This window comes from Leptonychotes weddellii, chromosome 13, assembly GCF_054177405.1.
Source record: "Leptonychotes weddellii isolate Sample4059 chromosome 13, ASM5417740v2, whole genome shotgun sequence".
In the NCBI taxonomy this organism is placed as follows: domain Eukaryota; kingdom Metazoa; phylum Chordata; class Mammalia; order Carnivora; family Phocidae; genus Leptonychotes; species Leptonychotes weddellii.
Window position 1 is genome coordinate 54,452,922 of NC_138381.1, and position 23,046 is coordinate 54,475,967.

General features: G+C 38.3%; 1 pseudogene; it reads right to left on the minus strand.

Moving 5' to 3' along the window:
- Window positions 1-5,094, minus strand: part of LOC102726642 (uncharacterized) — a 19,031-nt pseudogene extending 13,937 nt beyond the window's left edge.
- Between the last annotated feature and the right edge of the window lie 17,952 nt (window positions 5,095-23,046).

Here is a 23,046-nt window from a genome sequence, read left to right on the forward strand (position 1 = left end):
CTAACCCCACTGCTGTTCAACAGAGTACTAGAAGTCCTAGCCTCAGCAATCAGATAACAAAAAGAAGTAAAGGCATACAAATTGGAGAAGAAGACATAGTCAAACGCTCACTCTTCCCAGATGACATGATACTCTATGTAGAAAACCCAAAGGACTCCACCAAAAAATTGCTAGAACTGATACAGGAATTCAGCAAAGTCGCAGGATACAAAATCAATGCACAGAAGTCAGTTGCATTTCTATATACTAACAATGAGACAGAAGAAAGAGAAATCCAGGAATCGATCCCATTTATAATTGCACCAGAACCATAAGAAAAGTAGGAGTAAACCTCACCTAAGAGGTAAAGGATCTGTACTCTGAAAACTATAGAACACTTATGAATGAAATTGAGGAAGACACAAAGAGATGGAAAAACATTACATGCTTATGGATTGGAAGAATAAATACTGTTAAAATGTCTATGTTACCCAAGGCAATCCACACATTCAGTGCAATTCCTATCAAAATACCATGAGCATTTTTCACAGAGCTGGAACAAACAATCCCAAAATGTGTATGGAACCAGAAAAAAACCCAAATAGCCAAAGGAATGTTTAAAAGGAAAACCAAAGCTGGAGGCATCACAACTCTGGACTTTAAGCTATATTACAAAGCTGTGATCATCAAGACAGCATGGTACTGGCACAAAAGACACACAGATCAATGGAACAGAATAGAGAATCCAGAAATGGGCCCTCAACTCTGTGGGTCAACTAATCTTTGGCCAAGCAGCAAAGATTATCAAATGGAAAAAAGACAGTCTCTTCAACAAATGGTGTTGGGATAATTGGACAGCCACATGCAGAAGAATGAAACTGGACCACTTTCTTACACTGTACACAAAAAGAAACTCAAAAATGGATGAAAGACCTATATATTTGACAAGAATCCATCCAAATCCTTGAGGAGAACACAGGCAGCAACCTCTTTGACCTTAGCCACAGCAACTTCTTGCTAGACATGTCTCTAAAGGCAAGAGAAACAAAAGCAAAAATGAACTATTGGGACTTCATCAAGATAAAAAGCTCTTGCACAGCAAAGGAAACAGTTGACAAAACTAAAAGGCAACCTACGAAATGGGAGAAGATATTTACAAATGTCTTATCAGATAAAAGGCTAGTATCCAAAATTTTTAAAGAACTTATCAAGCTCAATACCCAAAAAACAAAAACTCCAGTCAAGAAATGGGCAGAAGATATGAACAGACATTTCTCCAAGGAGGACATACAAATGGCCAACAGACACACCAAAAAATGCTCCACATCACTTGTCATCCAGGAAATACAAATCAAAACCACAATGAGATACCACCTCACACAGGTCAGAATGACTAAAATTAACAACTTAGGAAACAACAGATGTTAGCAAGGATGTAGAAAAAGGGGAACTCTCTTACACAGTTGGTGTGAATGTAAACTGGTGCAGCCACTCTGGAAAAGAGTATGGAGGTTCCTCAAAAAGTTAAAAATAGAGTTACCCTCTGACCCAGCAATTGTACTACTAGGTATTTATCCAAGGGATAGAAACATAGTGATTCAAAGAGGCACATGCACCCCAATGTTTAGAGCAGAAATGTCCACAATAGCTAAACTACGGAAAGAGCCCAGATCCATCGATAGATGAATGGATAAAGAATATGTGGGGTGTGTGTGTGTGTGTTTATGATGGAATATTACTCAGCCATCACAAAGAATAAAATCTTGCCATTTGCAATGACATGGATGGAACTAGAGCGTATCATGTTAAGCAAAATAATTCAGTCAGAGAAAGACAAATACCATATGATTTCACTCATATGTGGAATGTAAGAAACAAAAGAGATGAACATAGGGGTAGGGAAGGAAAAATAAAATATGATGAAAATAGAGAGGGAAGCAAACCATAAGAGATGCTGAATTCAAGGAAATAAACTGAGGGTTGCTGGAGGGAAAGTGGGTGGAGGGAAGGGATTATTGGGTGATGGGCATTAAGCAGGGCACTTGATGTAATAAGCACTGGATGTTATATGCAACTGATGAATCACTAAATTCTACCCCTCAAACTAATAATAGAGTATATGATAACTAAATTGACTTTAAATAAAGATTTAAAAAAACCAACTGTATATGGGGAGAATTTTAGAAAGTGACCATGCCTGCCTAAAAGGCTCTGAAAAGACCTGAGATTTACAGCTCATGATGACCCTGGCCACAGAGAAAACCTACAAGACCCACAAAACCAAAACAGCAACAAAGCCCAGCAAATCCTGGGGAAAGAGGAGAATCTGATTTCCAGAGTTACCACATTGTTGGATTCAAGTGTCCAGTGTTGAACAAAAAATTCATAAGGCACACGAAGAAGTAGGAACTATGGCCCATTCAGAGGAAAAAAATAAATCAACAACAAAAAATTAATCAAACAGTGGCAGGGTGCCTGGGTGGCTCAATTGGTGAAGCTTCCAACTCTTGATCTCAGCTCAGATCTTGATCTTAGGGTGGTGAGTTGAAGCCCCGCCCCCCTTGGGCTCTATGCTGGGCATGGAGCCTACTTAAAAAAACAAACAGTGGCAGGTATACTAGACCTGGTGGAAGGTATACTAGACAAAGCTATCTTAAAGATGCTCAAAAAACTAAAGGAAGATGTCGATAAAGTCAAGAAAATCATGTGTGAACAAAATGAAAATATGAAAGAGATAGAAAACTTAAAAAGAAACTGAAAAGAAATTCTGGACCTGAAAAATACAATAACTGAAATTAAATATTCTCTAGAGGGAGTCATAGACAAATTTGAGCAAGCAGAAGAAAGAATCAGTGAACTTGAATATAGGATAATGGAAATTACTGAGTCTGAGGAACTGAAAGAAAAAAAGTTCATAGAAGCCTGAAAAGAACCTGAGGGACTCGTAGGACACCATCAAGTGGACCAATATACATATTGTGGGAGTCCCAGGTGGAGGAGAGTGAGAAAGGGGCAGAGAGAATATTTGAAGAAATAAGGGCTGAAAGCTTCCCATATGTGATGTAAGACATGAATATAAACATCCAAGAAGCTCTGTGAACTTTGAATAAGATGAACTCAAATAGATTGACATTGAGACACATTATAATAAAACTTCCAAAAGAGGAGAAAATCTGGAAAGCAGCAAGAAAGGAGAGAATTATCACATACAAGGGATCCTCAGTAAGATTTTCAGATTTCTCATCAGAAACTTTGGAGGGCAGAAAGCAGTGGGTTGATATATTCAAGGGGCTAAAAGAAAAAAACTGTCAATTAAGAATCCTATTTCTGGCAAAACTGTCCTTCAAAGTGAGGGAGAAATTAAGACATTCCCAGATAAACAGAAGTTGAGGATGTATGTGACCACTAGTCCTGCCCTACAAGAAATGCTCAAGTGAGTCCTGCAAGGTATAATGAAATTGTAACCTGAAGCCATTTGAAGAAATAGAGATCTCAATAAAGGTAAATACATGGGTAATTATAAAAACTAGTATTATTATAACAATGGTTTGTGATTCTACTTTTTGTTTTGTACAGGATTTTTAAAAACAAATACATTTTCTTAAAAGCTAGTATTATCGTAACTTTGGTTTATAATTCCAAATTTTGTTTCTGGATAATTTAAGACACTAATGCATTTCAAGAATTATTAGCTTATGTTTGCGGGAACACAATGTATAAAGTTGTTATTTGGTGACATCAACTACCAAAAGAGGTGAAGACAGAGCTGTAGAGGAGCAGCGTTTTTATATGTAATTACTGAAGTTAAGCTGGTATAAATTCAAATGAGAATGTTATAACTTTAGGATGTTAAATGTAATCCCCATGGTAACCATAGAGAAAAATAGCTACAGAATATATACAAAAGGAAATGAGAAAAGAATTTAAACGCTTCACTACAAAAAAAATCAAACATGAAAGAATAGTAATGCAGGACATAAGGGACAAAAAAAGCTATAAGGCAAATAGCAAATTGTTACATCAAATAGAAAAATGACAGAGGTAAGTCCCTCCTGATCAGTAATTACTTGAAATGTAAAGAGATTAAACTCTCCAGTCAAAAGACAGCAGTTGGCAGAATGTATAAAAACCACACGATCCAGCTATATTCTGTCTACAATAGACTCACTTTATTTTTTGTGTGTGTGGTTCTGAAAATGTTTTTTTCTTTATTGTTATTTTGCAATGGACCATGACAATCTTTTCCAGGCACCTGGGGGAAGTCCCCTACAGAAAGACAGGGAACACTGTAGTTGGATCAAAAGGCTGCAGGCAACAAGACTGACACCAACAGCAAAGTATCAGCTTAACGTCAAATCACTTAGCCTAGCAAATGCCTGCCAGGGAAAGCATGGTCAGCAATATTCTCATCAGAGAAATTAGAATTGAAGGCCAAAGGCATTAAAGATATGGGCCCCTTTGGCCCCTACCTCTGCCACTCACTCTCCTGACATCTTGTACATCTCTTTGCATCCAATGAAAACAATGAATTTTCTGGGGTTTTTTCTTAGCTCTTTCTGAGCCCTTGACATATCTCCACATTCTCTCATCATCTCCTCACTAACCAAGTGCCTTTCCTGTAAGTCCTCCTGATGGTCCTTGGAGGAATCATCCATCCTCCCATTTTTCTTTTTGCTTTTCTGGGCACATAATCTTCAGCTAGGTGCTTTTTGGCAGCCCATGGCTCAGCCACAGCTTTTGCCAGAGATTCTGGCTTGCCCTCACTATGTGGTTTTTCTCTCATTTTCAGACGTGCCCTGCTTTTCTTGCTTTCTCTCACCTTCTGGTTGTCTTTCATCATCTGGCTGTCCCTCATTCTGGAGCTTTCCCTCATGGCCTGGTTTCCCTTCCACTTCTAGCTTTTCCTCACATCTGATTTTCCTTCATCATCAGGCTCTGCTTCATCTTCTGGCTTTCCCTCAATTTCCACCATTCCTTCATTTTCATTGTAGAGTTTTTCCATGTTGATATTTCCCCTTCTTTTCCTGTCCTGCAAGGATTCTGGACAGGCTCTTCCTCTTTTTCCAGCCTTGCAGAGTGCTGGAGACAGACACACAAACCTGCAGGCCCAGGGCAGGCCTGTGCCTTCTCAGGCTCACCGAAGTCCTCTTGCCTACCACCAGGCAGCTGAGGGAGCTGCTTCCATGCAGACAATAGGAGTAGGCAGTGCAGGAACAGGACCGCAGGACAGATGAGCAGGCTACAACAGACTCACTTTAGACTCAAAGACACAAATAGATTAATAGTGAAAGGATGAAAAAAGATTCCATGTAAATAGTAAACAAAAGAGAGCAGGGGAGGATATACTAATATCGGGCAAAATAGATGTTAAATCAAAAAATTTATAAGAGACAAAAAATACATTATACATTAATAAAATATTTAATAGAGCAAGAAGCTATAACAATTTAAACATTTATGCACCTAATATCAGGCCATCAAAATATGTGAATCAAAAATAGATTAGAATTGAAGGCACAAATACACAGTTCTAAAACAATGGTTGGAGACTTCAATATCCTATTCTCAATAATGGATAGAACAACCAGAAGATGGGGAAGGAAATAGAGGACTTAATATAATAAACCAACCAGATCAAACAGACACATACAGAAAACTCTGCCCAACAAAAATAGCATGTAATTCTTCTCAAGTGCACATGAGATATTCCAGGATAGATCATATATTAGACCACAAATTAAGTTTCAGTAGATTAAAATATATAGATATCTGACAAAGTATCTTTTCTATCCACAATGGGATAAGGTTAGAAGTCAGTAACAGACATAAGGGCACCTGGATGGCTCAGTCAGTTAAGCATCTGACTCTTGATCCCAACTCAAGTCATGATCTCATGGGTCATGAGATCAAGCCCTGCATTGGGCTTTGTGCTCAGTGGGGAGACTGCTTGAGATTCTCTCTCCCTCTGTCCCTCCCCCTACTCACGCACACACGCTCTCACTCTCTCTCAGATAAATAAATAATCTTTAAAAAATCAGTAACAGACATGAAACTTGAAGAATCAGAAACTTGTGGAAATTAAACAATACACAATTAAACAACCAGTGGATCAAAGAATAAATCACAAGAGAAACTGCAAAGTACTTAAAGATAAATAAAAATGAAAGCACAGCATACCAAGACTTTTGGGACTCATCAAAAGCAGTGCTAAGTGGGAAATTTATAGCTATAAGCACTTATATTTAAAACAGGGGCGCCTGGGTGGCACAGTCAGTTAGGCCTCTGACAATTGATTTCAGCTCAGGTCATGATCTCAGGGTCATGGGATCAAGCCTGGCATGCAGCTCTGCACTTAGCAGGGAGTCTGCTTGAGATTCTCTCCCTCTCCTTCTCTCTCTGCCCCTCCCCCCTGCTCATGTGCATGCTCTCTTTCTCTTTCTCCATCAAATAAATAAATAAATCTTTGAAAAAGATCAATAAAAACAGGAAAGATCTCAGGGCACCTGGGTGGCTCAGTCGGTTGAGCATCCCACTTCTGGTTTTGGCTCAGGTCATGATCTCTGGGTGGTGGGATTGAGCCCCTTGGAGTCTGTTTGAGATTCTTTCCCTCTCCCTCTCCCTCCCCCTCTGTCCTTCCTCCTGCTCAGGCATGCACACACTCTCTCTCTCTCAAATAAATAAATAAAATATTTAAAAACAGGAAAATCTCAAATCAACAACCTAACTTTACAAATTACAGAACTAGAAAGAAAAGAACAATCTAAACCCAAAGCAAGCAGATGGAAGAGAATAATAAAAATGAGAGCAGAGATAGAAAAACAATAAAGAAAATTAATGAAACTAAAAATGTTAGTTCTTTGAAACTGACAAGGCTTTAGCTAGATAGACTCTGAAAAAAAGAAGACTCAACTAAAATTAGAAGTGAAAATAGGAACATTATTACTGATTCAACAGAAATAAGAAAGATTATAGGAGAATGCTATGAACAACTGTACACCAACAAATGGGATAACCTAGGTGAAATGGACAAATTTCTGGAAATACAAAACCTACCAAGGAAAAATTACAAAGAAATAGAAAATCTGAATAGAGTTATAACTAGTAAGGAGATTGAATCAGTAATAAAAATCCCCCAACAAAGAAAAAGCCTGGACCCTATGGTTTCACTGATGAATCTCTCAAACATTTAAAGGAGAATTAACACCCATATTTCTCAAACTTTTCAAAACAGTGAAAGTGGAAGAAATACTTCCTAACTCATTTTAAAAAGCCAGCATTTACCTGATAATGAAGCCAGACAAAGACACTACAAGACATGAAAACTACAGACCAATAGTCCTTATGAACATAAATGTAAAAATCCTTAACAAAATGCTATCTATCAAATTCAACAACACATTAAAAGGATTATACACCATGACCAAGTGGGATTTTTTTTTTCCTGGAATGAAAGGATGGTTCAACATAAAAAAAAAAATCAATTAATGTAATACATCACATTAACAGAATGAAGTATAAAATCTCAATTGATGCAATAAAAGCATTTGACAGAACTCAACACCCTTTTATGATAAAAACACTCAACAAACTTGAAATAGAGGGAAACTACCTCAACATAATAAAAGCCAGATACAAAAAGCCCACAGTGAACATCACATTCAATGGTGAAAGACTGAAAGTTTTCCTGTAAGATCAGGAACAAAGCAAGGATGTCCACTCTTGCCACTTCTAGTCAACATGGTACTACTAGCCAGAGCAATCAGACAAGAAAAATAAATTCAGGGTATCTGCTTCAGAAAGGAAAAGGTAAAGTTATCTGTTTGCAGATGACATGATCTTATATGTAGAAAACACCAAAGATTCTACAAAGAAAAAAATTGTTAGAAAGTTCCAAGATACAAAGTCAACACAAAAAAGCAGTTGTTTTTTTAATGCAGTGACAACAAACAGTCTGAAAAGGAAATTAAGAAAATGCCTTTTAGAGTAACATTGAGGGGCACCTGGGTGGCTCAGTTAGTTGGGTGTCTGACTCTTGATTTAGGCTCAGGTCATGATTTCAGGGTCGTGGGATCATGCCCTGCATCAGGCTCCCTGCTCAGCAGGGAGTCTGCTTGAGATTTTCTCCCACCTGCTCATTCTCTCTAAAATAAATAAATAAAATCTTAAAAACAAAAAAAACCAACCCAACAAAACCAAAAGAATAAAGTACTTAGGAACAGATTTAACCAAGCAGGCAAGAGACTTGTACACTGAAAATTACAAACACTGAAATTAAAGAAGGCACAAATAAATGGAAAGAAACCCTTGTTTATGGATTGGTAAACTTAATGTTGTTAAAATGTCCATACTACCCAAAGTGACCAAGAGATTCAATACAACACCTACCAAAATCTCAGTGGCATTTTTGCAGAAATAGAGAAAACCATCCTAATATTTATATGGAATTTAAGAGGATCCCGAATAGCCAAAACAATCCTGAGAAAGAGAAACAAAGCCGGAGGCCTCACACTTCCTGAATTCAAAACATATTACAAAACCATAATGCAGTTTTGCAAAATGAAAAAGTTTTAGAGATCTATTGTACAATAAAGTGCTTATAGTTAATACAATCGTACTATATACTTTGAAATGATTAAGATGTTAAACTTTATGTTCTGTGCTTTTTATCACAGTAAAAAGAAATGGAAGATAATTCTATGATGACAAAGACCTTGTCTCCAGGGTCTAACACAGTGCTGCCACGTAGTAGTTGTTCAATAAATATTTGCTGAATAAATGAATGAATTCATGAAACTAAACCCTATGCTTTTAATTATTATGATGTTCTCTTTCTAAAGTGGTAATGACCATCTTATTTTGAAGATCTGAAATTATCTTGTCCAGTCTTTTCATTTAGTGGAAAAAGAAACTGAATCTCAAAGCAGTTCTGTAATTTTTTCAAGGTCACAAAACAATCCCATAGGATGATTTCTGTAGAAATTGTTGTATACATTTTTTTAAGGACTTACTTTTACTAAATAAAGTGATTTTCTTGGAAAACAAGTCACCACAAGCTTAGCACTTTAATCAAAACAAATGTTTGCTCCTGTAGTTCTGGGAGTCAGAAGTTCTGTCTGGGTTTCACCAAGCTAAGGTTTGTGTTGGCTTGCTGCCTTCCTTCCTCAAAGCTTTTTCCTGCTGATTCGGTGGTTGGCAAAATTCAGATTGTATGCCAGAGGTCCCTGTTTCTCTGCTGGCTGTCAGCTGAGGGCCATTCCCCACTTGTAGAGGCCACCCACAGTCTGTGGCTCCATCCTCAAAACCAGCACAACAGACTGGGTCTTTTCGTGGCTTGCCTCTGACCTTCTCCTGGTGTGCTATCTCTCTCTGATCACACTGGGAAGGCTTCTCTGCATTTAAAGACTCAAAGTCCACAGTGTTAGTCACATCTGCAAATCCCTTTCTGTCAAGAGTCAGGGGACATCACAGGGCAGTGGACTTCTTTGGGGGGCCATTATTTTGTCTACCACGCTGTCACTAACATTTCTTGTACACCCGTATTTGCTGTAAACTATAGTTAAATCTAGAGATTTGTGCATATTCAGGCTTGATTTCTTTGGCAAGACTATGTTATGTTATGCAATGTACCATAAGAGGAAGCACAAAGTCTCTCGTTTTGTGAGGCTGAGATTAACCAGTGGGTGTTGCTGTTGTCAGACTGTTGTATCCATTCCACATCAACAGTTCCCCTGATTGAGCAACCATGGATAAATATTGCCTTGACCTATTCTTTCATTAAAGGTTGCAAAATAGGGGCGCCTGGGTGGCTCAGTCAGTTAAGCGTCTGCCCTAGGCTCAGGTCATGATCCCAGGGTCCTGGGATCGAGCCCCACATTGGGCTCCCTGCTCAGCGGGGAGCTTGCTTCTCCCTCTGTCTGCCACTCCCCCTGCTTGTGCTCTCTCTCTCTGACAAATAAATGAATAAAATCTTTAAAAAAAAATAAAGGTTGCAAAATGGTAATATTCTATTTTTCCTTCTTTATTCTGGTCAATAAGTTGGAATTTCTCTATAAGAAAAAGGATTTCCCCTCATCAACTCTTTGATTACTATGAGTTACAGTTTATAACACAAAGGCAGGATAAATAGATTGTTTTCTTTACAAGTTTTGGGCTTCTAATGATATAATACAGTTAAATATTTGCTTTAGCCTACCAAACATAATAGCTTTTGAGTAACAGTGCCAATAATATTAGTAGTAGTAATCATATTATTAATAATGCTGGTATACAATTCTTCACAATAGAGTTGAAGATACATTTGTAATACTTTTTGGCCTTAGGATATACCCCACTAGGGATGTACAATTAAATTATTGAAATCTAAAGTCTTTTGAAGTCATTTCTCTCCGTGTGAAATCATAATTCAGTAGAATTAGTTTCACTTGTTTTATTTTTATTTTTTATTTTTACAGATTGATCTTTTAAACTTTAATATTGATTTATAATTATGTAACATGTTCATGTAGATTTTTAAAAATTTTTTTATTGTTATGTTAATCACCACACATTACATCATTAGTTTTTGATGTAGTGTTCCATGATTCATTGTTTGTGCATAACACCCAGTGCTCCATGCAGAGCATGCCCTCTTTAATACCCATCACCAGGCTAACCCATCCTCCCACCCCCTGCCCTCTAGAACCCTCAGTTTGTTTCTCAGAGTCCATCGTCTCTCATGGCTCGTCTCCCCCTCTGATGTACCCCCCTTCATTCTTCCCCTCCTGCTATCTTCTTTTTTCTTTTCTTAACATATATTGCATTATTTGTTTCAGAGGTACAGATCTGTGATTCAACAGTCTTGCACAATTCACAGCGCTCACCATAGCACATACTCTCCCCAATGTCTATCACCCAGCCACCCCATCCCTCCCCCCCACCACTCCAGCAACCCTCAGTTTGTTTCCTGAGATTAAGAATCCCTCGTATCATGTCTTTCTCTGATTGACTTATTTCGCTCATGTTCATGTAGACTTTAAAGTCAAATCTACAAAGCAAAGTACATTCAGGTTAGTGTAACTTTCATCCTGTGTTTCCTCCCTCACACTATATATAATGATTTTTATTAACTTTCTCTTCTTTCATTTTAAAAAAGTATAAACAAATATACATCGTATTCATTGGCCCCCATACTAGTTTTCTTGTTGCTGCATAACAAATCACCACAAACTGAGAGGCTTAAAACAACACCCACTGATTAGCTAGCTCATGGTTCTGTAGGTTGGAACCCAGCAAGGCATGGCTAGGTTCTCTGCTCAGGGTCTCAGGAGGCTGAAATCAATGTGTCGGCTGGGCTGTGCTCTCATCTGGAGCTCGGAGTGCCCTTCTAAGCTCATTCCTTTGGTAACATTCAGTTTGTGGCTGGTTGTCAACCACTAGTCACTGTCCTGGAGGCTTCTCTCAGCTTCTTGGGCAGGTCACACCATAGCTGTTTGCTTCTTCCAGGTCAGCAGGAGCTCACCTATAGGCCTTCTTCTTCTGTAACTTCCTGGAGAAAACCCAGCTCTTAAAAGGCTCGTCTGATTAGGTTGGACCCACCCCAGATGCTCTCTCTTCTGCCAGGGAACATAACATAATCACAGGCATGATCTGATTCTATTTAGAGGGACACCCACACTCAAGGGGTGTGTACACAGGGGGCAGAAATTGTGGGGACCACCTTAGGATCTGGTCTGCTATTCCCCCTTTCTTAGATAAAAGGTAGCATATAATTTACACCATTCTGAACTTCCTGTTTCCACTTATTGTTTCCTATAGCTCATCCTAAATAAGGGGATAGACACTTTCCCTCATCCCTTTTGTTGTTGCTGCAGTTTCACTTCCATTTTATTGTCTTTAAGTTTCACATGCAGGAAATTCATCCTTTTTGGTGCATAGTTCTACGAGAATAAACAAATGCACACAGTGATGTATCACCAACACATTCAAGATAAAAAAGCTTTATAGGGGCACCTGGGTGGCTCAGTCAGTTAAGTGTCTGCCTTCAACTCAGCTCAAGATCCCAGGATCCTCAGATCGAGGCCCACATGGGGCTCCCTGCTCAGCGGTGAGTCTGCTTCTCCCTTCTCCTCTACCCCTCCCCCTGCTGGTGCTCTCTCTCTCTCTTGCTCACTCTCTCTCTCAAATAAATAAAATCTTTAAAAAAAAAACAGTTTTATCATTCCCCAAACTTTCCCCCATGCTTCCTTTTTGTATTTAACCCTTCACTTCACTTTTAATTCCTAGAAAACACTGATCTGTTTTCTGTACTGATAATTTTGCCTTTTCCAGAATGTCTTGTAAACAGAATCGGATAATATGTGGCTTTTGAGTTTGGCTTTTTTTTTCTTACTTTTTACTTAGCAAACTACATTTGACATTTATTTATGTTATTGCATATATCAGTAGTTTCTTCCTTTTTATTGCTGAGTAGTATTCCATTATGGTGTTTATCCATTCACCATTTGAAAGATATTTAAACCTGGTTGTTTCCAGGTTTTTTGGCTATGATAAATAAAACTGCTATGAACATTCATGTAAGGATTTTCCCATGAATGCATGTTTTCATTTCTCTTTGGTTAATATTTAGGAGTAGGATTGATGGTCATATGCTAACTACATGTTTATTTATTTATTTATTTTTTATTTTTTATTTTTTAGATTTTATTTATTTATTTGAGACAGAGAGACAGAGAGCATGAGAGGAAGGAGAGTCAGAGGGAGAAGCAGACTCCCTGCCGAGCAGGGAGCCCGATGCGGGACTTGATCCCGGGACTCCAGGATCATGACCTGAGCCGAAGGCAGTCGCTTAACCAACTGAGCCACCCAGGCGCCCCACTACATGTTTAATTTAATAAGAGATTGTGAAACTGTCTCCAAAGTGACTGTACCATTTTGTATTCCCACCATTGAATGAGAGTTCTGGTCCCTCCACATCTTCATCAGCACTTAGTATTGTCAACTTTTTGTTCTTTTTATTTTTAATGCTGTTCTAATAGATGAACACTGGTATCTCATTGGTGTTTTAATATGCATTTCTCTAATGAATAATGATATTGAGTATCTCTTGCTGGGTTTAATTGCTATCTGTATCTCTTCTTTAATGACGAGTCTGTTTAAATTGTTTCCTCATTTAAAATTTTTCTTATTTGGGGGTGCCTGGGTGGCTCAGTCCGTTAAGCATCTGCCTTCGGCTCAGGTCATGATCCCGGCATTCTGGGATCAAGCCCCGCATTGGGATCCATGTTCAGCAGGGAGCCTGCTTCTCCCTCTCCTTCTGCCTGCCTGCCTGCCTGTCTGCCTACTTGTGATCTCTCTCTCTGTCAAATAAATAAATAAAATCTTAAAATAAAATAAAATAAAATAATAAAATGAAATAAATTTTTCTTATTTTGACTTTTGAGGATTCTTTACATGTGATGGATACAAGTCCTTTGTCATTTATGTGATAATAAATATTTTCGCCCAGTCTGTGGCTCCTTCTTTCATTCTCTTAATCTTGCCTTTTGTAGAACAGGAGTTTTAAATTTGATAGAGTCCAATTTATCCAACTTTTTCTTTTATGGATCTTATTTTTTTGGAAAGATTTTATTTATTTATTTGATGGAGAGAGAGAGCACACAAGTAGGCAGAGTGGCAAGCAGAGGGAGAGGGAGAAGCAAGCTTCCCACTGAGCAGAGAGCCTGATCCCAGGACTCTGGGATCATGACCTGAGCCAAAGGCAGAGGCTTAACCTACTGAGCCACCCAGGTGTCCCTATGGATCTTATTTTTTACAGTGTATTTAAAAACTCTGCCTTTCCCAAGGACCCAAATATTTTCTCCTGTGTTTTCCTCTAAAAGTTTTATGATTTTAGATTTTATATTTAAATGATTTTATATTTATATGATTCATTTTGGTATAAGGTGCAAAGACATGTTAAAGTTCATTTTTTTCTTTTTTTCAAATTTGCTTTAAAAGGTATTTATTAAATGCAAACCTCCAGATTATTAGGCATATTAAAGTTGCAGATATTGATAAATTTGGCATCACAATTAAATTTTTATTGTTTTTATTTTAATTCCAGTGTAGTTAACATACAGTGTTATATTAGTTTCAGGTATACAAATACAGTGATTCAGCGCTTCCATACAACACCTGGTGCTCATCACAAGTGTCCTCCTCAATTCCCATCACCTATTTCACCCATCCCTCCACCCACCTCCCCTCTAGTAATCCTTAGTTTTTTCTCTATAGTGAAAGGTCTTTTTCTTGGTTTGTCTCTATTCTCCTTTGCTTGTTTATTTTGTCTCTTAAATTCCACATATGAGTGAAATCATATGGCATTTGTCTTTCTCTGATTTATTTTGCTTAGCATTATACTCTCTAGCTCCATCCATGTAATTGCAAATGGCAAGATTTCATTCTTTTTATGGCTGAATAATATTCCATTGTGTATATATACATATACCACAACTTCTTTTTCCATTCATCCATCAATAGACATTTGGGCTGCTTCCATAATTTGGCTCTTGTAGATAATGCTGCTATAAACATAGGGGTGCAATTATCCCTTTGAATTAGTGTTTTTGTATTCTTTGGGTAAATAGCCAGTAGTGTGATTGCTGGATTGTAGGGTAGCTCTATCTTTAATTTTTTGAGGAAACTCCATCCTGTTTTCCACATTGGCTGCATCAGTTTGGTTTCCTAACAGTGCAAGAAGGTTCCTTTTTCTCCACATCCTTGCCACTTGTTTCTTGTGTTTTTGATTGTAGCCATTCTGACAGGCATGAGGTGGTATCTCATTTTGGTTTTGACTTTCATTTCCCTGATGATTAGTGATGTTGAACATCTTTTCATGAGTCTGTTGGCCATCTGTCTTCTTTGGAGAAATGTGTGTTCATGTCTTCTGTCCATTTTTTAATTGGATTATTTGTTTTTTGGGTGTTGAGTTGTATCAGTTCTTTATATATTTTGGATACTAACCCTTTATCAGATATTGCATTTGCAAATATCTTCTCCCATATTGTCAGTTGCCTTTTAGTTTTGTTGAGTGTTTCCTTCATTGTGCAGAAATCTTTTATTTTGGTGTAGTTCCAATAGTTTATTTTTGCTTTTATTTCCCTTGCCTCAGGAGACATATCTAGGAAGAAGTTGCTACAGCCAATGTCAGAGACATTACTGTTTGTGTTTTCTTCTAGGAGTTTCATGGTTTTAGGTCTCACATTTAGGTCTTTAATCCATTTTGCATTTATTTTTGTGTATGGCATAGGAAAGTGGCCTAATTTCATTTCTTTGCATATAGCTGTCCAGTCTTCCCAACACCATTTGCTAAAGAGACTGTCTTCTTCCCATTGGATATCTTTTCCTGCTTTGTCAAAGATTAATTGACCATATAATTGAGGGTTTATTTCTGGGCTTCCTATCTGTTCCATTGATCTATGTGTCTATTTTTGTGCCAGTACCATACTGTTTTGATTACTATAGCTTTGTAATATAACTTGAAGTCTGGAATTGTGATACCTCCAAGCTCTGCTTTTCTTTTTCAAAATTGCTTTGGCTATTTGAGGTCTTTTGCGGTTCCACGTAAGTTTTAGGTGTTCTAGCTCTGTGACAAATGTTATTGGTGTTTTGATAGGGATTGAATCAAATCTGTTGATTGCTTTGGGTAGTATGGATATTTTAACAATATTTGTTTTGGGAGGCACCTGGGTGGCTCAGTCAGTTAAGCATCCAACTCTTGATTTTGGCTCAGGTCATGATCTCAGGGTCATGGGATCGAGCCCTGTGTTGGGCTCCACACTCAGTGTGAAGTCTGCTTGATATTCTCTCTCTCTCTCTCTCCCCCTTGCCTCCTCCACTTGCTAAATAAATAAATAAAATCTTAAACAAACAAACAAACAGTATTTGTTCTTCCAGTCCATGAGCATGGAATGTCTTTCCATTTTTTTGTGTCATCTTCAATTTCTTTCATCAATGTTTTATAATTTTCAGAGTACAGGTCCTTTATCTCTTTTTTTAGGTTTATTCCTAGGTATCTTATTATTTCTGGTGCATTGTAAATGGGATTGTTTTCTTAATTTCTCTTTCTGCTGCTTCATTTATTAGTGTATTCAAATGCAACAGATTTCTACACATTAATTTTGTATCCTGCAAGGTACTGAATTCCCTTATCAGTTCTAATAGTTTTCTGGTGGAGTCTTCAGGGTTTTCTATAGATAGAATCATGTCATCTGCAAATAGTGCAAGTTTTACTTCTTCCTTATTGATTTGGATGCCTTTTATTTCATTTTGTTGTCTGATTGCTGTGACTAGGATTTCCAGTAGTATGTTGAATAGAAGTGGACATCTTTGTCTTGTTCCTGACCTTAGGGGAAAAACTCTCAGTTTTTCCCCATTGAGTGTGATGTTTGCTGTGAACTTTTCACATATAGCCTTTAACATGTAGAGAGGTATGTTCCCTCTAAACCTACTTTGTTGAGGGCTTTTATCATGAATGGATGTTGTACCTTGTCAAATGCACTTTCTGCATCTATTGAAATGCTCATATGGTTTTTATCCTTCCTCTTATTGATGCTGTGTATCACACTGATTGATTTGCAACTTTTGAACCACTCCTGTATCCCAGAAATAATTCTACTTGATTGTGGTGAATGGTTTTTTAAGTGTGGGATTCAGTTTGCTAGTATTTGTTGAGAATTTTTGCATCTATATTCATCAGAGATATTGGCCTATAGTTCTCTTTTATTGTGGTGTCTTTATCTGATTTTGGTATTAGGGTAATACTGGCCTCATATAATGAATTTGGAAGTTTTCCTTCTTCTTTAATTTTTTGGAATAGTTTGAGAGGAATAGATATTAACTCTTCTTTAAATGTTTGGTAGAATTCCTCTGTGAACCCATCTGGTCCTGGACTTCTGTTTCTTTGGAATTTTTTGGTACTGATTCAATTTCTTTGCAGGTTATTAGTCTACTTAAATTTTCTTTTTCTTCCTGCTTCAGTTTTGGCAGGTTATATGTTTCGAGGAATTTATCCATTTCTTCTGAATTGCCTAATTTGTTGGCATGTAGTTTTTCATAATATTCTCTTAAAATAGTATTTCTGTCACATCGGTTGTATTTCTCTGCTTTCATTTGTGATTTTATTTGAGTCCTTTCTCTTTTTTCTGGATGAGTCTGGCTAGAGGATTCCAGTTTTGTTGATTTTTTCAAAGAACCAGCCCCTGGTTTCATTGATCTGTTCTCTTGATTTTTGTTTTGTTTTGTTTTTTTAGTAACTATATTGTTTATTTCTGCTCTAATCTTTATTATTTCCTTCTGGTTTGGGGTTTTGTTCATTCTTTTTCTAGCTCCTTTAGGTGTAAGTATGTATATTTGAGATTTTTCTTGCTTCTTGAGGTAGGCTTGTATTGCTATAAAATTTCTGCTATATAATTCCCTCTTAGAACCACTTTTGCTGCATCCCAAAGGTTTTGGACCATTGTGTTTTCATTTTCGTTTCTTTCCAACTACTTTTTTATTTCTTCTTTGATTTCTTGGTTGACCTATTCATTGTTTAGTAGCATGTTATTTAGATTCCATGTATTTGTGCTCTTTCCAGATTTATTCTTGTGTTTGATCTCTAGTTTCATAGTGTTGTGGTCGTAAAAGATTCATGGTATGAATTTGATCTTTTTGAATTTGTTGAGGCTTGTTTTGTGGCCTAACATGATCCATTCTGGAGAATGTTCCATGTGCACTTGAAATGAATATGTATTCTGCTGTTTTAGGATGGAATGATCTGAATATGTCTGTTAAACCCATCTGGTCCAGTGTGTCATTCAAAGCCCTTGTTTCCTTGTTGATTTTCTGTTTGGATGATCTGTCCATCGATGTAAATGAGGTGTTAAAGTCCCCTACTATTATTATATTACTATTGATTAGTTCCTTTATGTTCTTATTAACCATTTTATGTGTTTGGGTGCTCCCATGTTGGGTGCATAAATATTTACAATTGTTATATCTTCTTGTTGGATTGTCTCCTTTATTATTATATAGTGTCCTTCTTTGTCTCTTTTTACAGTCTTTGTTCCAAAGTCTAGTTTTTCTAGTATAAGTATTGCTACTCTGGCTTTCTTTTGACATCCATTTCCATGATAAATGTGTCTCCATCCTCTCACTTTCAATCTGCAGGTGTCTTTAGGTCTGAAATGTGTCTCTTATAGGCAGTATATAAATGAGTCTTGTTTTTTAATCCATTCTGACACCCTATGTCTTTTGATTGTAGCATGTAGTCCATTTACATTCAAACTATTTATTGATATATATGTATTTATTATCATTTTATTGGTTGTTTTTGTAGTTTTTCTCAGATCCTTTCTTCTCTTTCTCTCTTCCATGGTTTGCTGGTTTTCTTTAGTGATATACCTGGATTCCTTACTCTTTATTTTTTGCATATATATTACTGTTTTTTATGTGCGGTTATCATTCTGCTTATATAGAACATCTTCTGCGTGTAGCAGTCTATATTAAGCTCATGGTCCCAGGCATTAACAAAACTGCACTGAGCCCAGGGCCTCGGCCAGCAGGTTTGAAGTGGGCGAGTCCTTAGGAGAACAAGTGGGCAAAGCACACCACTAGCTAGTAGGTAGTAAGTGTCTGTGCTGCACTGCCTCCCGAAGGTGGCACTGTGTTTATGCCAGGGAGTGGGAAAATGGCACCTGCCATTTCCTTTGTTTCCAGAGAAGTCCCCCAACAGGCTCTGAAATCAGAATAAACAGATCTTCCTCCCATTTGCCCTAGGCATTGTGCAAACAGTCACTTCTATGTTGCCTCTCCATGAGCTACTGTCTCTTTAAGGGCAGGGACCCAGCTATCTCTGGCCCTCCTGGCTGGCCCAGTACTAAGTCAGCTGACTTTTAAAGCTCCTGCTGGTTACACAAATCAGGGAATTCAACCCCTCTGGTTTTCAAAGCTAGATGTTATGGGGGCTCCCTGGTGCTTTCCCCTCTCCACGACTGCAGCTCTCTTCCTCCTGTGGGCAGTTTCCGACAACAATTTTTGCCCTTCCTAAACTCTCAGATGCTGCTTCTCTTCTACCTTCAGTTGTGGAATTTGTTCTGCTAGTCTTCGGATCGCTCTTCAGTTTATTTACATGGGTGTGAATGATATCTAGTTGAAAACATGGGACAGGGTAAGCTTTGGGTCTTCCTACTCTGCCATCTTCCCAAGCTCCTAAAAGTTAATTTTTTTCATATGGATGTCCCGTTGTTCCAGCACAATGTGTTGAAAAGATTATATTTTCTTCACTGAATTGCCTTTGCACCCTTGTCAAAAATTAATTGACTATGTATGTGTAGGTCCATGATACATTTTCATTTAGTTTTATACCAAGTGTGAGGTATATGTCTAGGTTCTTTTTTTTTTCCATATGGACATCCAATTATTCCAGCACCATTTGTTAAACAGACTGTCATTTCTCCATTAATTACTTTTGCAGTTAAAATCAGTTGAATATATTTGTGTGGGTCTACTTCTTGGATTCCCATTATGTTCCATTGATCTAGATATGTCTATCATTTTGCCACTACTCTTGATTCTTGTAGCTTTATCATAAATCTTGAAATCAGGTAGTGTAATTCCTTCTATTTTGTTCTTCTTTTTCAAAATTGGCTCTTCTATTCCTTTTGCTTTTCCATATAAATTTTTGAATCACTTTGTCAATATCTATACAAAATTCTGATAGGATTTTGATTAGGATTGCATTAAATCTAAAGCTCAGTTTGGGGATAATCACCATTTTAACAGTTTAAGTGTTCCAATCCATGAACATGGTACATCTTTTAATTTGTTTTGAACTTTGATTTCTTTTGTAAGTGTTTATAGTTGTCTGCATAGAGATCCTGCACATATTTTGCTAGATTTATACCTAAGTACTTCTGCATTAAAATGTTATCTCAACAATTAATTTTGAAAACTTTAAACAAATGAAGATATTGATAAGTGATCTCTGTACTATAATCTGTATCAGACTAAGTGTACCCAGGTGTGTTGGTGAACAGCATTGTGAGGAGTGACCATGAGGAATTCCTGGGAATAGAAACAAACATGTTGTTTAGTCTCCATGGATATTCAGAGCAAAGTGACCTCTCTGTTTAAATGAAACTCTAAACAATTAGTACAGATTGTAAATTCCATTAAGAGCTGTGCACTAAATGAACAAGTTTGCTTTCGTCTCCTCTGAGATGAAAGATCTAAGCAAGTACATGTACTATTTCATGCTGGAATCATCTTGAATTAGTCTTAAAAGGATCAAGTTATAAAAATGGAACTTAAAACAGTGCTCGAAAAAGGAATTAGAATTTTTCTAATTTATTTTTACTCACACAAAACAATGAATTGGAAAGCTTGCTAATAAGGCAAAATTCACCTTTAAAAATGAGCTAACTATGACTTTCCAGGGAAACTCTGACCACTGCCTTCCATTTGTATAATAAATTTGACAAACTTTTTTTCAGAAATTAAACGTTTGGTTGATAATGCACGCAGGCAAGTAATTAGGACACATTACTTGCATTTTGTTTTGTTTTGCTTGAGAGAGAGGGTTGGGGGAGGGGAGAGGCAAAAGGAGAGGGAGAGAGAGAATCTCAAGCAGGCTCCACGCTAAGCATGGGCTCCATCTCACGACCCTGAGATCATGACCTGAGCTGAAATCAAGAGTTGAATGTTTAACCGATTGAGCCACCCAGGCTCCCAATCTACACTTTTTTTACAAAGCATTCCTATGCATTCTTTGAGAATGCATGTACACAATTTATGGAATGTTAAAAGACTACTGTCTCCCTGAAGAATATATTTTGGAAAAAATCTGTGGATTGATCTGCATTCAAGAATCACCTAAATAATCTCATGAACTTTGGGGGCCTGAGTGGCTCAGTCCGTTAAGCATCTGCCTTCGGCTCAGGTCATGATCCCAGGGTCCTGGGATTGAGCCCCAAGTCAGGCTCCCTGCTCAGTGGGACGCCTGTGTCTCCCTTTCCTTCTGCATGCTGCTCCCCCAGCTTGTGCTCTCTGTCAGATAAATAAATAAAATTTATTTTATTTATTTATTTATTTTATTAAATAAAATTTATCTGACAGAGAGAGATAGCAAGAGCAGGAACACAAGCAGGGGGAATGGGAGAGGGAGAAGCAGGCTTCCCACCAAGCAGGGAGCCTGATGTGGAGCTCGATCCCAGGACCCTGGGATCATGACCTGAGCTGAAGGCAGATGCTTAATGACTGAGCCACCCAAGTGCCCCAAATATATTAAATCTGAAAAAAAAATGAACTTTGAAGGAGAGAAACTTACATCTCTGATTTAAGTTATAATCAATATTTTGTTCAGTGACTATAGCTCAATTTTAGGTAAAATAAGTCAGAAAGCTCAGCTTTCTGTAAAAAATAGAAAGCAGTGGATACTTTATTGTTGTTTTGAACTGTGTCTTTATCTGAAGATCAGTTTCAGCTGTGACAAATAATGAGCTCAATGCAAGGACTCCACAGCCCCGGAGAAATATAATGAATGAAAAGAGCCACTATTACCATACTGCTTCTATTCCATTTCAGGTTGGGTTTTTTTTTTTTTTATCTTACTTACTTTTAAAAGTTACTCCTAAATATAATCTGCTAAAAAGGATTCATTTTATGTAAGTGATAAAACAGAATGAAAACCCAAACTAATTTTTTAAATGTTAACATCCATGATCACGTGCCTATGACATCATAGCCCCTACAAGAGAGGCGGTAGGCATTCTGAGCCCACACTGTTGTTGGGGCTGGAAGTAGCAATCTGCTGCCAGGTCCCAGTGTAAGGGCTCAGCCCCACGGTGACAAAGAGCAGGGAGACAATGGTGCGGTGCTCCAAGAGCTCACTGGCGTTAAGGGCAGGGGTTAGTATGCTTGGTTTGTTTTACAAAAGAAGAACCCCAGTGTTTGGGGACAGGGCCTTGCCTCCTGGGGGCAGCGCTGGGATCCAGCTCCCCCTCTGGTCCTGGGGCTCTTCCCATAGCAGAGCCCAGGCAAGGCTGTGCTCAGTCTTGAGTCCCGACAATTCACACTATGCCTTCCCGCAGCTCTGGGGTCAGGGAGCCACTCTGGGGCTGGTCAGTCACTCAGCACAAGTCCAAAGCTGGAATTTGGAACCTGGTAAAGGAGTCGGATGTGACCCTGATGCCACCACACTGTGTCCTGAGCCTGTGCCCAGGCCCTCGGCTGGTTGCCTCCTTTTTGGGGGGTTACAAGTGTCCTCTCTCAGCCTTCATGGTGGAATCTGGCAGGTCTCACTGTCCTCATCATTTCTGATATTCTTTACAGGGTTTTTAAATGTTAGAAAATTTGAAAAACATGATTAAGTTATAAGTCACCCATAATTTCAGTGCCAAATAACTAAAGGGGTGTCCAAGACTCCAAGAACGTCTCTGATTTCCCCTGAATTTGCATATATAAAGTATGTACACACATCTGCCCTTCCATCTATGCTTTATTAAGGGAAATGTTCTGTACCTGTTGGTAGACAGCTTTTTATTTTCACTCAGTGTGATAGTTTAGACCTTTATATCAAAACAGACCTCCCTTTCTTTCCTGGTTGCATGGCATTCTGTTGCATGCGGGGGACTTGGTGGGCCCCCAGCATCATCCAGGCTGCTGCTGGTCCGCTACCTGCTAGCTGCGGCAGAGACCCCTGTGCATGGGTCCCTGTGGACTTGCGCAGGTGTGTCTACACAGATGTCCCATGAAAGCCAATCTCCTGCTTCCACTCTGGCCGAGAGGCTCTTTCCACAAGCAGGCTCTGGGGCAACTTGTCCACTGAGTGCGATTCTGTTGGGAAAAGGGAAAAGGTTGGGCCAGGGACAGAGCCGAAGGCTGCAGTCTTGCCTCTCCACGTGGTGGAGAACAGGTGTCCTGGTTCCCCGCAGGAGGGGCTTGTGGTAGAGGGGCCTCAGCCTCCCTGGCAGAGCAGTTTACCAAGGTGGTTAAAGCCTCCAAAATGTTTCTAGTGTCCGTGTCAAACTGCTCTCCTGAGGACATTACAGAGGCTCAAGGTTTCCATTTCCT